This window comes from Abramis brama, assembly GCF_963993115.1.
Source record: "Abramis brama genome assembly, chromosome: 2".
NCBI lineage: Eukaryota > Metazoa > Chordata > Actinopteri > Cypriniformes > Leuciscidae > Abramis > Abramis brama.
This window is the reverse complement of record NC_139964.1, coordinates 8,752,971-8,770,381: the sequence shown is the minus strand read 5'-3', so window position 1 is coordinate 8,770,381 and position 17,411 is coordinate 8,752,971. Positions and strand designations below refer to the sequence as shown.

The window sequence follows — 17,411 nt, the reverse complement described above, 5'->3', positions numbered from 1 at the left end:
ACTCCAGTATGTATCAAGGAAGTTTCACGCAAGATTACTAATACTACTAACTTCATTTGGGTGAAATTAGTTCAACTACCAGCAATGATGATGCACTTTGCATAAGAAATCAAGAATTAATTGATCAAGAATTTAAATAAAGTTTTAATCCAATCTTGGTGTGACGACTTTGTTTTTTAAAACAAAACCAAAACTTGTTGCACTTGTGTGCACAGTTCTTCAGGAAATTTCCTGCATCTTGAATTTGCCACAAGATTCCAAGATTAATGATGGTGACTTCAGGGTTTCACTTTATTTTGATGGTCCCTTTTCTGGGACCATCAAAACAAAATCTGCCTCAGGCATACAGTAGGTTTCAGAATAATGTAGATAGAACAAGAGAAGAAGCCTTCAGACAGCGTTGCGGAATTTTGGGCAATTTTAAAAAATGCAGTCACAGGAAAAAATACAGTTATTTACAGAGACAATACTTCTATATATATCAAGGTCAGCAAAAAGTTTAACTGTACACAACAACAAACAAAAAAACATCTTTTTACTAATGTGTGTTGATCCTTTGAATGAATACCAGGAATCTTCAGGACCGCTAAAAAGAGAAAGTGAAGGAGAGATGGAATGAGAGGCACGTTTCATTTCACTTCACAACTTAGAAGTTACATGCGTTTCTCCCACATAGGGAATTGTAAGGCATGTTAATTGAGTTTTGCATTTTATATTAAAGGTTTGTTGGTTTTTGAGTCGACATTGAGCTGGACATTTTTCTGGGACCTGGCAACCTTGCCTTCAGATCACTTGAAACTAGATATATTTCTGCACACTTAAAGTATCCTTGTTTGCTTTTGTACACTTGCATAAAGTATGCTCCTGTAATAAAACTAACCCTTGGTAGAATCAAATGTGATCTTGTGAGAGTTAAACCTATTTAACTCTATATAGTTGTATAGATAAAGCTTAGATAAAGCTTAGTTGTTGCTGACTGATATTTTTGACATTTTTTTTGCACACTTTTAATGAAACATTTGTGGTTTATATTTGTCCCTAGATCTAGAGATCTAGTTAATGTGAAAGCTGGATTTGGGGTATATGTGGAACAGTTATGGTTGGAAATTGGTTGACGTATTTCTAATGGAAGTTCTGTTCTTACTGCTGAGTTAATGGCAATTTTATGGGCTCTATGGTGGATTGAGGAAGGAAAACCTAGAGAAGTCATTATTTGCTCTGATTCTGCAGCTGCTCTAGAAAATCTAAAGCTCGTCCTGACATTGTAAATGACATATTGAATGTGTTTTTTAGAATTAGGTTTGATTGTAATATCAGTTTTTGCTGGGTTCCCGGGCATGCTGGGGTGAGGGGGAATGAGTGGGTGGATAAAATAGCAAAGGAGAGCTTAGGAAGAGAAGTAGATGTCCATGTATTATTAGGGAGAGTGGAACTGAGGGAACAAATTAAAGAGGGTTTAATAAATGAATGGCAGAGAGGGTGGGAAAATGAAATTAGGGGTAGACAATACTTTTCCATAACAACCTAAAGTTAGAAAAAGATGTTCATTTAACATTTTGTCCCATAGGGACTCAGTTAAAATGTGTAGATTGAGGTTGGGGCACTGTGGGTTAAATTATTATTTGTGCATTGTAGGAAAGCATGTTTCTGGCTTGTGTGAATGTGGAAGTCTTGAGACAGTAGGGCATGTTTTCCTAGAATGCAGAAAGTATAGGGCAGAAAGAAATATATTATTTATTAAACTGACAGGACTTGGAGTTAAAGGGGTGGTTCGGGATTTTTGACATCGGACCTCATTTTTAAGTCAGCCTGGTTGTTATTCATCAGTGGAGACATTTTTTTTTTTAAATTATCCAGTCCTTATATTTGGATAGTTAGCCGATGCTAGGCTAGCGCGAGTCAATGGTATATGTTAGCCAGCCATTAAAAACCGTTTTACCCACTCCACAGTGCACCAAACGCAAATCAATTATAACACTAGACTATCGATGCAAATGTCCGTTGAGAGAATAATGTTAGAAATCAAACTTACCTTTCATCTCAATGATCCCAACCCAGCCAGCAGAGCCATGTGGGGCCCAAATGGGTTTGACCTGGGCTATCTAACTGGGACCCAGCCAGTTTTGCACCCAGTTTCCATGTAGGCCCCACATGGGTTTGCCCAGATGAAATGAACACTGCTTAGTGTGCACACTACAGGCTGTTTAATGTAACACTGAATCAGTGTTGGAGGTAATGAGATAATTAAGTGATTGAATAATGATTTTGTATTAGTGAAGAACACCTGCTGTTAACAAGCATAATCACTGAAGGAAAGAGAAACACAAGAACTACTTCCAGCCACAGCCTTGGATGAAATCAACTGAAGATAAAATACATTACATCTCTCAAGATCTCATTAAACAACTCCACAAACAGCATTACCAGCTTCACTTATTACAAACCAGACTGACTTTATTTCTGTCAGACATCTACAGAAGTTCGTATTGAGAATTAACAGAGGTTTAGATGTTGATTACTTATTTGAAAGTAATAGTTTGATTTGATGTTACCATTGTGGCGATCAGTGTGTGCTTTAGTCAGGCTCTTGACTTTTTAACATTAGTTTTTCTCAGGCAGCTGTGTCTGTTTGTTATGGTGAGAACAGCAAGAGAAAATATAATCAGATGCTGTAAGCTGATTGATGATAAGAATATAATCATCATATATTGGCTTATCTCATTGATATTATGTGGGAGGTTTGTACGGGTAGTATGTTATTAATAGGGCTGGGCGATTTAAATCGCGATATTGTTATGCGCATCTCGTCAGTAGAGCCGGTTCCTTGATTAGTAGTAAATCGCCATCACCTGCTTTCAGATGGAGCGGCATTTACTACAAAGAGCCGTAGTTAACTGACAAGCTGAGCCATATCGCATTAATATCGCGGACGTATCGCCAGCGATATTTAATGTGATATGGCTCAGCTTGTCAGTTAACTACGGCTCTTTGTACACAGCAAAAACTCCAGTGTTAATTTAACACTCCTGGGAGTGTATATGAACACTCAAGACGAGTGTTGAAGTTAATGAGATTATTAAGTGATTAATTTAGTGATGATTGAACATTATTGAAGACACCTGATGTTAACAAGCAGAATCACTGAAGGAGACAATCTCAAATTGTAAGCCACCGTTATGGCGATCAGTGGTTGCTTTAGTTGGACTCTTGACCCATATATTATTAACTTTAGGTTTTGTTTGGCTGCTGTATCTGAGTTATAACTGCCAGTTGAACAAAGAAAAAAAGTGATCTGATGGTGTTGGTTATATTATGACAATCATCATTTGTTCTTGATCACTGAACTCATTAAAATCCTTCTTTCTGACTTCGATTTATGTTGTTGGTTACAGCATAACTGTGAATCTGCATAAATGCCCAGAATTTTTGATATAATATAAAGGATTTCTTAAAAGTTGTTTAAAAAAAAAATCATTCTTTTAGGCACACACAGATGTCAAGATTCAGTCTATGCATCTCAACAATGGTGAGGAGCAGAATATTAAATTAGGAAAATTAAATTACATAGACAATTCAGATCAAAATTTATTCATACCGCAATGCATGATGGGAGCCATTAATGAGTTGTGATTGGTGGCAGCCACTGCAACATGCTTTATTATTGTCACCATTGTTGAGATTCACAGGCTGATTATTGATGTCTGTGTTTTAAATGAGTTTATCTGAATGTCTTTTGATCAGAACAATGTTTATTACATTTTTTGAATTATAAGTAAAGTACTGATAATCATAGGCTGAAAAATCACAAAACTGCTGCTAACAAGTTAAACCAAACTATCTCAATAAGTTTCCTTTTTCAGATCACAGCATGATTATGTCAAAACATAACCAACACTATAAGATAACATTTTACTTTGTTCATTTAACTGTTATTAATCAATAACAGCAGACAAACAACAGTGAATATTAAAGTAAACATATAATGGTCTAGAGCCCAACTAAAGCAAACACCCATCACCATAATGGTAACTTACAATGTGTGATTTTCTCCTTCAGTGATTCTGCTTGTTAACATCAGGTGTCTTCAATAATGCTCAATCATCACTAAATTAATCACTTAATTATCTCATCAGCCCTAAATGCCGCTCCATCTGAAAGCAGGTGATAGTGATTTACTCAGGGTTCGAAATGAGGGGGGTCTGGGGGGGTCCCGGACCCTCCATAAGTCATTAGGGACCCCCCATAAGAATTTATTTTTGGATTTTGGGGGGTCCCCGACAAATGTATTTTAACATTAAAAATTATTGTGAAAATTCTAGGTCTTTAGTGACGTTTTATATTTATAACAGTAATTAATTTATTTCCTAGCGCGAGGCAGCAATCAGGGCAGCTATTAGCCGAGTGAGTTCCTATACAGCGTCACAGATTGTTGTTGTGGTGCTCCCGCAGATACGTGCTGTAGCTGAACGCGGCAAAACGAAACAAAGAGTGAAATCCTGAATGAAAATCCTGTAAGTGCTTCGATTATATTTATATCTCCATAATTGCTTATAGTAAAATATTAGGAGTTCGAGTTCCTATATCAAAAGTTGCATTAACTAGATACCCAGTGTAATGATTAGAAGAGTAGGCTAGGCTAAGGCTACGTTTGTCAACGTTTCTTGCTATCTGTAACGTTATGTGTATGAAGCCAAATGATCTGCCAGCTAACAGCAGACTATGGAAGCTTGTTTCCGCCACAGAGTGAAAAATAAAAAAGGTAATTGCGACTTTTTAATCTCACAATTCTGACTTTTTATCTCAGAATTACGTGATATAAAGTCGCAATTGCAGGTTATAAAGTCAGAATTGCGTGATATAAAGTTGCAATTGTGTGTTAAGTCAAAATTGCGTGATATAAAGTCAGAATTATGAGATATAAACCCGCAATTGCGAGAAATATACTTGAAATTCTGACTTTTTTTCAGTTTATATCTCACAATTCTGACTTTATAATACGCAATTGGGAGATATAAAGTCAGAATTGCATGATATAAAGTCGCAATTGCGTGTTATAAAGTCAGAATTGTGAGATATAAACTATTCTGTGGTAAAAAAATAAATAAAAAAAAGTCTGTCTTTTTTTCCTTAGAATTGGACTTTATATATCACAATTGTTAGTTTATATCTCACAATTCTGAGAAAAGATGTCAGAATTAAACTCTCAATTATGTGTAATAAAGTCAGAATTGCGTGATATAGCCTAAAGTCGCAATTGCGAGAAAAAAAGTCAGAATTCTTACTTTATAAGACGCAATTGCGACTTTATTTCACGCAATTCTGACTTTATATCTCACAATTCTGACTTTATAATACGCAATTGGGAGATATAAAGTCAGAATTGCATGATATAAAGTCGCAATTGCGTGTTATAAAGTCAGAATTGTGAGATATAAACTATTCTGTGGTAAAAAAATAAAATAAAAAAAAGTCTGTCTTTTTTTCCTTAGAATTGGACTTTATATATCACAATTGTTAGTTTATATCTCACAATTCTGAGAAAAGATGTCAGAATTAAACTCTCAATTATGTGTAATAAAGTCAGAATTGCGTGATATAGCCTAAAGTCGCAATTGCGAGAAAAAAAGTCAGAATTCTTACTTTATAAGACGCAATTGCGACTTTATTTCACGCAATTCTGACTTTATATCTCACAATTCTGACTTTATAACACGCAATTGCGACTTTATTTCACGCAATTCTGAATATATCTCGCAATTCTGAGAAATAAAGTCAGAATTGCGAGATGTAAACTCGCAATTGTGAGATAAAAAGTTGCAATTTTCTTTTAAAATGTTTTATTCTGTGGCGGAAACAAGCTTCCATAGCAGACCTAGCAGCTAGACTAGTTATTCAAAGCTAGCATAACAACCTACTTTTCCAGTCAGTGATTACGAAAGATAACCAGGTCTGTGAGTTGATTAAAGTGAATGTGATTTGAGCATGAATGAGTATACATGAGAGCTTGGTAAGCTATCTAGGAAGCTAATATTATTTTTCTTAATTTAGAACCTGCATCATGGAGAGAAAAAGAACTTGTAACTTTGTTGCTCCAGAGTTAGAGGTTTACCTGTTAGATTATAGCCACTTATCCAGACACCACTACAATACTGGGCCTAGCCCAAACCATGAAAAACATCCCAAGACAATTATCCCACCTTCATCATTGGTCCATATAATTTTGCCTACAGTATATAGTGTAGCAAGGTAGTCTTCAGAATTTTTAATAATTTAATAATTAAATTTTAGGGGACCCCCCAAGAGTCCTAAGTCATTTCGAACCCTGGATTTACTACTAATCAAGGAACCGGCTTTACTGACGAGATGCGCATAACAATATCGCGATTTAAATCGCCCAGCCCTAGTTATTAATTCTGTTTTATTGTTGTGATTCTACAGCAAGAAAATAATAGAATTTAATCAGAACATCAAACGATTTTTAACACACCATTTACATATGTTGCACATATGAATCTCAACAATGGTGACATGCTTCATGGTGCAATGCATTCTGAGTGCATCATACGAAACTTATCCATGGCTCCCAGAATGCATTGCAGCATGAAGCATGTCACCATTGTTGAGATTCATATGCTGATTCTTTATGTCTGTGTGCGAGTAAAACTCACAGGAGCCCAAAATATGTAAATGGTGTGTTAAAAATCGTTTGATGTTCTGATTAAATTCTATTATTCTCTTGCTGTAGAATCACAACAATAAAACAGAATTAATAACATACTACACGTATAAACCTCCCACATAATATCAATGAGTTAAGCCAATATATGATGATTATATTCTCATCATCAATCAGCTTACAGCATCTGATTATATTTATTATCTGTTCTCACCATAACAAACAGACACAGCTGCCAGAGAAAAACTAATGTTAAAAAGTCAAGAGCCTGACTAAAGCACACACTGATCGCCACAATGGTAACATCAAATCAAACTATTACTTTCAAATAAGTAATCAACATCTAAACCTCTTCTTAATTCTTTTCTGTAGATGTCTGACAGAAATAAAGTCAGTCTGGTTAGTAATAAGTGAAGCTGGTAATGCTGTTTGTGGAGTTGTTTAATGAGATCTTGAGAGATTTAATGTATTTTATCTTCAGTTGATTTCATCCAAGGCTGTGGCTGGAAGTAGTTCTTGTGTTTCTCTTTCCTTCAGTGATTATGCTTGTTAACAGCAGGTGTTCTTCACTAATACAAAATCATTATTCAATCACTTAATTATCTCATTACCTCCAACACTGATTCAGTGTTACATTAAACAGCCTGTAGTGTGCACACTAAGCAGTGTTCATTTCATCTGGGCAAACCCATGTGGGGCCTACATGGAAACTGGGTGCAAAACTGGCTGGGTCCCAGTTAGATAGCCCAGGTCAAACCCATTTGGGCCCCACATGGCTCTGCTGGCTGGGAAAGGAACTAGTTTCTCAGCAGCTGCGGAATTTTACTTTGCTCCGGTTAGTAATGCGGCAAAAAGTAAACACAGAACAGAAGCGCACTACAGTCGTTACATCCATTTAGCGGCAGGTAAATACACTTGCGTCATGTGTGTACCGGCTCACTCGGTTGCCTAGGTAATCAATATCACTCCGCTGCTGCTGTAGACAAGGCTTATGATTACAGGGAACAAATTATAACTAATGCAATGTGATGAAAGGTAAGTTTGATTTCTAACATTATTCTCTCAACGGACATATACATCGATAGTCTAGTGTTATAATTGATTTGCGTTTGGTGCACTGTGGAGTGGGTAAAACGGTTTTTAATGGCTGGCTAACATATACCATTGACTCGCGCTAGCCTAGCATCGGCTAACTATCCAAATATAAGGACTGGATAATTAAAAAAAAAAAAATGTCTCCACTGATGAATAACAACCAGGCTGACTTAAAAATGAGGTCCGATGTCAAAAATCCCGAACCACCCCTTTAAGGCTTTTTCTCTTTTATCTTTGTTTGGTCACAGTTATGAGCATAAACTGATCTCCAAGGCATTTCTTCAGTTCTTGCATGATACTGTATGTAAGAATTTAAGTCAAACTTTGACCTGTGGAGGGCAGTAATACGCTCAGCAGCGTCTACACTGCCGGAATCCTATAAGAAGAAGAAGAAGAACCTGCGAATTTGAAGATGCTCCGCGCCACTAGAGGGAGCGCGATTTTACATTTGGTTGGAGTTAAAAACGAAAGTAAAACAGGGAAACTACGCCATTCGGAAGCATCTGTTAACACTGGGATTTTGTTTTACACACCGTTTTATGTAAACTGATGCATATTTTGTGGTAAGTTCAGAACTTATTCTTAATGTAACCATCTAGTCAAAGTGAGCTGCTATTTGGTTTTGAGTTTCTTATCTTTCGACGGTAAAACAAACAGCTCTGAACAATATGGCGCAGGCATCGTCGAATAGGCTATTTATTAAGACTTGTTATGATTTTTTATCTTAACGAATGTGGCATTAATGTACGTACAGTATTGACGATCGATTCTGTTATTTGATTCATCGTTGTAATGACTCACTCATTGTAATGACTAAAATACATCGACACAGTAGCCAACAAAACACTGATGTATGCTAAACGTATAGCCTACAGCATACAAGTTGCTATAATAGTGCTTAAACTGCTATATTAAAACTGTTGTACATTTTATTGTATTCAGAATTAAATCTGAGGCTACATGAATGTACCATAATAAAACGAAAATAACTGAACAGCAGCAAATATTATGAAATTGATGTTTGAACTGAAAAATTAACTGAAAAATATTAGAGACGTCACAAGAGTGACTTAGGTAAAGTTGGTTTTATATTCGCATATTCGCACATTCGCGGACTTCCGCGTTCAATAACTCGTGAACTAAACGCCGTTGCTACACAAAACACCTATCACATATAACTACAGATTAAACATCAGAAGCTACAACATGATTTTCCTCAAAACGATCTTTCCTTCTCACTGGACAAAATACATTGATCTCTATGCGCAGGCTGCTAAGAAGGGACCATCTGCAAAGTGCAAACCCGAAGGAAAACTCATTTTAAGAAGAAGATTTAAATATTAAAACAATGTTATTTGTGAAGTAACAATATTCAGCTCACAAGATATTGAACGCAGAAAACCGCACATATACGAAGCAAATATAAAAAGCAATAACCAAGTTGCAGACTTGATCATGTAAGACCTTCACTATGAACATAGTCAAGTTAAAAAAAAAAAAAAATTGTTTCAGGTTTGATATTTGCTGTGTATTCACCTAGACTGCTTTAGTGTACTTTTGTGTAGGCTATTGTACATACAGTACGCAAAAATGTTTTATGTAAAAGTTACAATTATTCACCAAAGAGATTTTTTCATTTTCCAAAGGTTGTAGTATGTTCCTACTGACCAGACTGACTTACTAAAGGTGGAATTTTCACAGTATCTCCCTTACTGTACGTTCAGTATACAAATATTAATTAAAAAAAATTACAGTAATTCCCCTAAAGTATTTTTCCTGTTCCAAAGCCTGTAGTGCTTTCTTATTGGCTTACACTATCCCACACTGACTTACTACAGGTGAAATTTTGACAATACCTCCCTTACTGTACATACTGAAAGGTTGGGGTCAGAATCCCCTGTTTCTTCAATTAAATTATATATATCCTTTTGAATGATTACTTTATTCTTATTAAAAATTCAACAATCAAGTATATCCTAATCATTTCTGTATTCATTTTCTTTTAGGTGCATTCCAGTGTGTGCCCTTGGGTTGTGTTCACATGCAAGGGGCCTTTTGATGATAATTGTCTTGGGATTGTCTTGGGACTCCTGGAAACTCCATCTGCATACATTTAGTGTTTTACAGCCAATTGGTCAAACACAAAATCTTGAACTGTCATTATTTCTGGAAGACCCCTTAGGACTTTCACATATAAAACTCTTCGTCTCTTTGTCCTCTTTTTCTGGACCTTTCCATCATGGCTGTATCTTCTGTATCTCGTCCTCAACACATAGATGGCAATGATGGCATTTTTCTCCTTTCTTTTGCAAAGCTCTTTCTAATACATTTTCAATTCCTCTCTACTCTGCCACCATCATCTGCTTAATAAATGCTTACAACCTTGAGTGTGGTATGCTTTTCTTTAAAAAATATTTTCATAATAAAAATATTTATAAAACAAGTTACAGTGTTTTCCTTAATAAACCAGCTTCATAATAAAAATCTTTATAAAACAAGTTCAGGTGTTTTTCTTAATAAACTATTTTCTCAATATATGGTTACAATGATTATTAATACACACTGTAAAAGAAAAGTTGACTGAACTTAAAATTCTAAGGCAACTTGCTGCACCGATTTTTTTAGTTGACTCAACTAATAGAGTTTACTCAACTGGAGATGTTATAGTCGAGTCAACTCAACTATAGAGATGTTTTAGTTGAGTCAACTCAAAAAAATCTGCAGCAAGTTGCCTTATAATTTTAAGTTAAGTCAACTTTTCTTTTTTTTACAGTGAACACTTTCTAAATAAATTGTTTAACAACTACTTATGGTACTTTTCATTATAAAACCACTTTTTTAATAGTTACAATTGTGGTTTACTATGACCCATAAATACTTCATATACAACAAGCCATGCTTACAATAGAATAATTGCATATTTCAAAACAATATCCACATATCTTCATCTATATATCTGTCTTAGTTGACTTGTATAAGTTTGAGGGTCAATTTATACATAATTTCACCTTATTTTCATCAAGTGAACATCTCATGTGTATTTCTTTAGGGAGTGGAGTAAAGGGGCATATTATCGTTCCTGCTTTCCTGAAGTGAAATGTTTTATCAGCCTGTTTAGGTGGACTGCTCTTCTGATAATGAGCTCAGGCCTTCTTCAGCCTCAAAGAGAACTGTTGTTTGTCAGGCAGTGTTGTGTGTGTGTGTGTGTGTGTGTGTGTGTGTGTGTGTGTGTGTGTGTGTGTGTGTGTGTGTGTGTGTGTGTGTGTGTGTGTGTGTGTGTGTGTGTGTGCGTTTTTTATTCTTTGCAGGTTCAGAACTTTGTGATATACAACATTCTTGGACCCTGGAAGAAGGTCACCACGGACTTAAATCTCGGAAATGGACGACAAATATTCTGATTAACGGCGATATACCCACGTATCTATCAAAAATGTATTATTGTTTAGACTTTATGTTCTCTTAGCCAATCAGAAGTAAACAATTATGTAATGCATGTCCTTGAAAAAGGTATAATTGTGTGAGATTTGTTTGTAAGGTAGAGTTGGCTTGCGACCTTCTCGTGACTTTGACGCTGGCTCTACCAATTTAACTGCAAACTATTCTTCAGTAAAATTTTACTTATTTGATTGAATTTCACGACTCCTGGTCTTCTTTCATCATATCTGGTCCTGGGTCTTACAACTGTAATCCCCCCCCCCCCCCAAACAGTACAATAATCAAATCATTTTTTCCTGTTCCAAAGGCTGTAGTGCTTTCCTTGTGACCACACTGACTTACTCCAGGTGGAATTTGGATTATTACATATGTTTATGTAATAAACTGTAATTCACCTATAGTGTGTTTTTATATTTATATTCAATGGTTGTAGTACTTTCCTAGTGATCAGACTGACTTACTACAGGTGGAATGTTGACAGTAACTCCCTTACTGTACGTACAATAAACAAATACGTTTCCAAAAATATTCCCCTAAACAATTTTTTCCTGTTTTAAAGGCTGTAGTGCTTTCCTAGTGATCAGACTGACATACTACAGGTGGAATTTTGACAATTCCTCTTTTACTGTACGTACAATAAACAAATAAGTTCAAGAAAAAATTACTGTAATTCCCCTAAACTATTTTTTCCTGTTTCAAAGGCTGTAGTGCTTTCCTAGTGACCTGACTGACTTACTCCAGGTGAAATTTGGACAAAAACTCCCTTACTGTACGTACAATAAACTAATACGTTTCCAAAAAAATTACTGTAATTCCCCTAAACAATTTTTTCCTGTTCCAAAGGCTGTAGTGCTATCCTAGTGATCAGACTGACTTACTACAGTTGGAATTTGGACAATACCTCTTTTACTGTACGTACAATAAACAAATACATTTAAGAAAAAAATACAGTAATTCCCCTCAAGTATTTTGTACTGTTCCAAAGGCTGTAGTGCTTTCCTAGTGATCAGACTGACATACTACAGGTGGAATTTTGACAATACCTCTTTTACTGTACGTACAATAAACAAATACATTTAAGAAAAAATTACAGTAATTCCCCTAAAGTATTTTTTCCTGTTCCAAAGGCTGTAGTGTTTTCCTACAGAACAGGCTGACTTACTACAGGTGAAATTTGGACAATAACTCCCTTACTGTACGTACAATAAACTGATACGTTTAAAAAAAAATTACTGTAATTCCCCTAAACAATTTTTTCCTGTTTCAAAGGCTGTAGTGCTTTCTTAGTGACCAGACTGACTTACTCCAGGTGGAATTTTGACAAAACCTCCTTTACTGTACGTACAATAAACAAATAAGTTTAAGAAAAAAATACAGTAATTCCCCTAAAGTATTTTTTCCTGTTTCAAAGACTGTAGTGCTTTCTTAGTGACCAGACTGACTTACTCCAGGTGGAATTTTGACAAAACCTCCTTTACTGTACGTACAATAAACAAATATGTTTAAGAAAAAATTACAGTAATTCCCCTTAAGTATTTTTTCCTGTTCCAAAGGCTGTAGTGCTATCCTAGTGACCACACTGACTTACTACAGGTGGAATTTTGACAATACCTCCTTTACTGTACGTACAATAAACAAATACATTTAAGAAAAAATTACAGTAATTCCCCTAAAGTATTTTTTTCCTGTTCCAAAGGCTGTAGTGTTTTCCTACAGACCAGGCTGACTTACTCCAGGTGAAATTTGGACAATGACTCCCTTACTGTACGTACAATAAACTGATACGTTTCAAAAAAAATTACTGTAATTCCCCTAAACTATTTTTTCCTGTTTCAAAGGCTGTAGTGCTTTCCTAGTGACCTGACTGACTTACTCCAGATGAAATTTGGACAATAACTCCCTTATTGTACGTACAATAAACTAATACGTTTCCAAAAAAATTACTGTAATTCCCCTAAACTATTTTTTCCTGTTTCAAAGGCTGTAGTGCTTTCCTAGTGATCAGACTGACATACTACAGGTGGAATTTGGACAATAACTCCCTTACTGTACGTACAATAAACAAATAAGTCCAAGAAAAAATTACTGTAATTCCCCTAAACTATTTTTTCCTGTTTCAAAGGCTGTAGTGCTTTCCTAGTGACCTGACTGACTTACTCCAGGTGAAATTTGGACAATAACTCCCTTACTGTACGTACAATAAACTAATAAGTTTCCAAAAAAATTACTGTAATTCCCCTAAACTATTTTTTCCTGTTTCAAAGGCTGTAGTGCTTTCCTGGTGATCAGACTGACTTACTCCAGGTGAAATTTGGACAATAACTCCCTTACTGTACGTACAATAAACTGATACGTTTAAAAAAAATTACTGTAATTCCCCTAAACTATTTTTAACTGTTTCAAAGGCTGTAGTGCTTTCCTAGTGACCTGACTGACTTACTCCAGGTGAAATTTGGACAATAACTCCCTTACTGTACGTACAATAAACTAATACGTTTCCAAAAAAATTACTGTAATTCCCCTAAACTATTTTTTCTTGTTTCAAAGGCTGTAGTGCTATCTTAGTGACCAGACTGACTTACTCCAGGTGGAATTTTGACAAAACCTCCTTTACTGTACGTACAATAAACAAATAAGTTTAAGAAAAAAATACAGTAATTCCCCTAAAGTATTTTTTCCTGTTCCAAAGGCTGTAGTGCTTTCCTAGTGATCAGACTGACATACTACAGGTGGAATTTTGACAATACCTCTTTTACTGTACGTACAATAAACAAATACATTTAAGAAAAAAATACTGTAATTCCGCTTAAGTATTTTTTCATGTTCCAAAGGCTGTAGTGCTTTCCTAGTGACCACACTGACTTACTACAGGTGGAATTTTGACAATACCTCTTTTAAATACTAAATACCTCCTTTACTGTACAATTATCAAATATTTTTATGTAATAAACATTATTACATGTGTTTATTACACATGCTTATGTAATAAACTGTAATTCACCTATAGTGTTTTTTATATATATATATATATATTCCAAGGATTGTAGTGCTTTCCTAGTGACCACACCGACTTACTCCAGGTGAAATTTTGACAATACCTAATAATACTGTTTTACATAATATATATAATAACTGTAATTCACTAAAGGGGGTTTTGTTTGTTTAAGGTTGTAGTACATTAATAGGGGCTACATTATTATTAACAGTAGTGACTGAACCTGTACGCATTGGTGCAGCAAATCTGACAGATAATGAACAGCAAGATCATGGAGGCATTCAAGATATACTGTACAGTGCACTGTTTTATTTCTATTATCTTTCTAATTGTTCCACTGAGATTATACATAAAAGTTGTAATTAATTCCTTGTGGTTAGAGTAAAATTTCAATATCACCTCTTTAAAATGTTGCTGTTGTTGATCCTCTCTTGGTTTAAGTTGTTCTTATATTATCATAAACCCTTTAACTGATTGTTTTGTCAAGTACTTTTTACTTTACTATATTATTTTCTTTTAGTGAAGTGACGTAAAAGTTTAAGTAAAACAAATGTGTGTGTTTGAATACAATTTTTTCAAATGTTTCCAGTCAGGACTACTTTGGGTAAACAAAAATATTTAAGCAATTGAACATTTTATTCAATATTTATTCATTGCATTATGTAATTGGTTAACATACATAACTATTACTGTTAGTGGTTTGTTACATAATTAATCCTTGTCATGTTTACTAACTTGAACAGTGCCAAAGATGGTACACTGTAAAAAAAAATCCTAATTTTACAGAAAATAACTGTGATTTTTTTACGATCATTTTCTTTCATTTTAAATTGTACTCAAAACACTGTAAAATTACAAAAAATATCTGTAAAATAAAAATTCAGCTGTTATTTTAGGTATTGTGACATTAATGACAAATTACAGTAATTCACATTTTTTATACAGAACATTTGTTGTATTTTTCATACAGTATTTTTTCTGTTTTCTTAAATTACATAAAAATGTATGTAAAATTACAAATATAATCTGTAATTTAACAGAAAGAAAACAGTTAAATGATAAAATGGTCAAATGACTGTCAGCTCCCCAAAAAACTGTAAAACATCCTAAATTAAATAAACTGAAAAACACTGTTATTTTACAGGTATTTCCTGAATAATCACGATCAAAAACCTTCATTGTAAAAAAAAATCGTAAAAAAAGGGTCAAATGACTGGCAGCTGCGGCTGCCAAACAAAAACCCTAAAATTAAAGTAAAATATGCTAATTAAATTATTAATAAAATTAAATAAATTGTAAAAAACTTTAAAATTAATTTGATGTCACCATGATTGAGATTAGTGTCTGCTTTAGTTGGGCTCATGACTTCAGTTTTTAACTTACGTATTTCTTTGGCTGCTTTAACTGTGTATTTCATGCACATTTGTTATAGCAATAAATGCTGGAGAAAATTTCAGATGATTTTGGTTATTTCCTTGATGATGTCATCATATGATGGCTTGATTCTCTGATATGACAGCCAAAAATATGAATATATTAGCTTAGATTACATGTAGATGGAATTTAGCTTTATACAAAGTCTATAATGTCATAATTTCTCACATGCATATAATTTTTAAAACTCGTAATAAATCAGGAAATAGCTGTAAAATAAGTGTTTTTCTGTAAAACATTTAAGGAAAATTTCTGTAAAAGTTTTTTGCACTTCTAAAATCGGATATTTTACTTTATTTTTACGGTTTTTGTTTGACAGCCGCAGCTGACAGCTTTAAAATAAATTTGATATCACCATTATTGAGATCAGTGTCTGCTTTAGTTGGGCTCATGACCCGTGAGTTTTTAACATTAGTTTTCTCTGGCTGCTTTAACTGTGTATTTAATACACCTTTGTTATAGCAATAAATGCAGGAGAAATATCAGATGATCTTGGTCATTCATCAGTGATGTTACAGTCATCGTGATGATCTGATTCACTGTTATGACAGCCAAATTTCTGAATATATTAGTTTAGATTACATAATATGTAGATTGAATTTAGCTGTATACAAAGTCTATAATGATTTTTATTATATTTTACATTATTATCTATAATGATAATTTCTCACATGATCCTTGGCAACAATATTGTAATAATCTGAAATTTAAAAAGATATGTATTATATGGAAAAAGTTTTGAGCTGGTTAATTATTTTTTATTTTTTTGTAGTATAGACATCAAGAATCAACATATGAATCTCAACAATGGTGACAACCAACAAAGCCTTTTTGTGACTTTATAGTAGTTCAGATTTTTTTTCGTTGTCACCATTGTTGAGATTCATACGCTGATTATTGATGTCTGAGTGAGTCTATATAATCCTGCCAAAACATTTTCTGTATAATGACATTATAAAATCTGAGTATCACAACACTGCAGGATCTTATATAGCAGTTTTATCATGCAAAAATTAACAACAAATATTTAATTACTTAATCAGATATTACACTTCAGGTGGTATCAATGAAGCAGGACACTACATGATGACTATTATCACTAAAAAGAGACCAACATCATCTGATCTGAGTTCCTCTTGGATTCCTACCATAACAAATATGCATCAAAGACACACAGTTAAAGCAGCCAGAGAAAATTTTAAGTTAATCACTAAAAGGTCAAAAGCCCAACTAAAACAAACACTAATCTCCATCATGGTGACATCAAACTTTATTCTTTTCGATAAAACTTCAACTTCTAAACCTCTGTTAATGCTCAATAAGAATGTTAGTATGAAAGAAATAAAGTCTGGATTGTAATAAGTGAAGATGCTGAGATCCTGAGAGATCTGGTAGTGTTTAATGTTCTGTTGGGGTTTAAAGTGTTTCTGTATGGTGTGTTTTGTGTGTCACCATTGTGTTGAAGAGTAGAGCCTGAGCTTCAGTCCAGGATGAGCACAGAAACACTGATGAAATGCTGCATGTTGCTTTATTTAACAGACAGTAACTGTGTAGTTGCTGATGCAGTGATGTATAGTCACAACAAATCATGCATATAATTAACTGCATGTTTTTCAGTAAAAAATCAGAAAAAATGTGAATTAACTGTGTGTTTCTGTTAAAAAAGATTAATGAAGATTTCTGTAAAAGTATTTTCCACTTATTTAAATTAGGATATTTTACATTAATTTTACGGTTTTTGTATGGCAGCCATTGCTGACAGTCATTTGACTGTTT

At 34.2% G+C, this 17,411-nt stretch overlaps 1 protein-coding gene across 2 annotated transcripts in view; it reads left to right on the top strand.

Moving 5' to 3' along the window:
• Positions 1–8,197: 8,197 nt before the first annotated feature.
• Positions 8,198–17,411, top strand: part of LOC311077601 (protein NLRC3-like) — a 29,739-nt gene continuing 20,525 nt past the window's right edge. The window contains exon 1 of one of the 2 annotated variants that reach the window (XM_084106161.1): positions 8,198–8,334. The gene's annotated coding sequence lies outside the window, so the exon portion shown is untranslated. Of the gene's footprint in view, positions 8,335–8,708; positions 8,837–17,411 lie in introns of those variants that run through there. The other variant, XM_084106163.1, reaches the window with a different exon arrangement.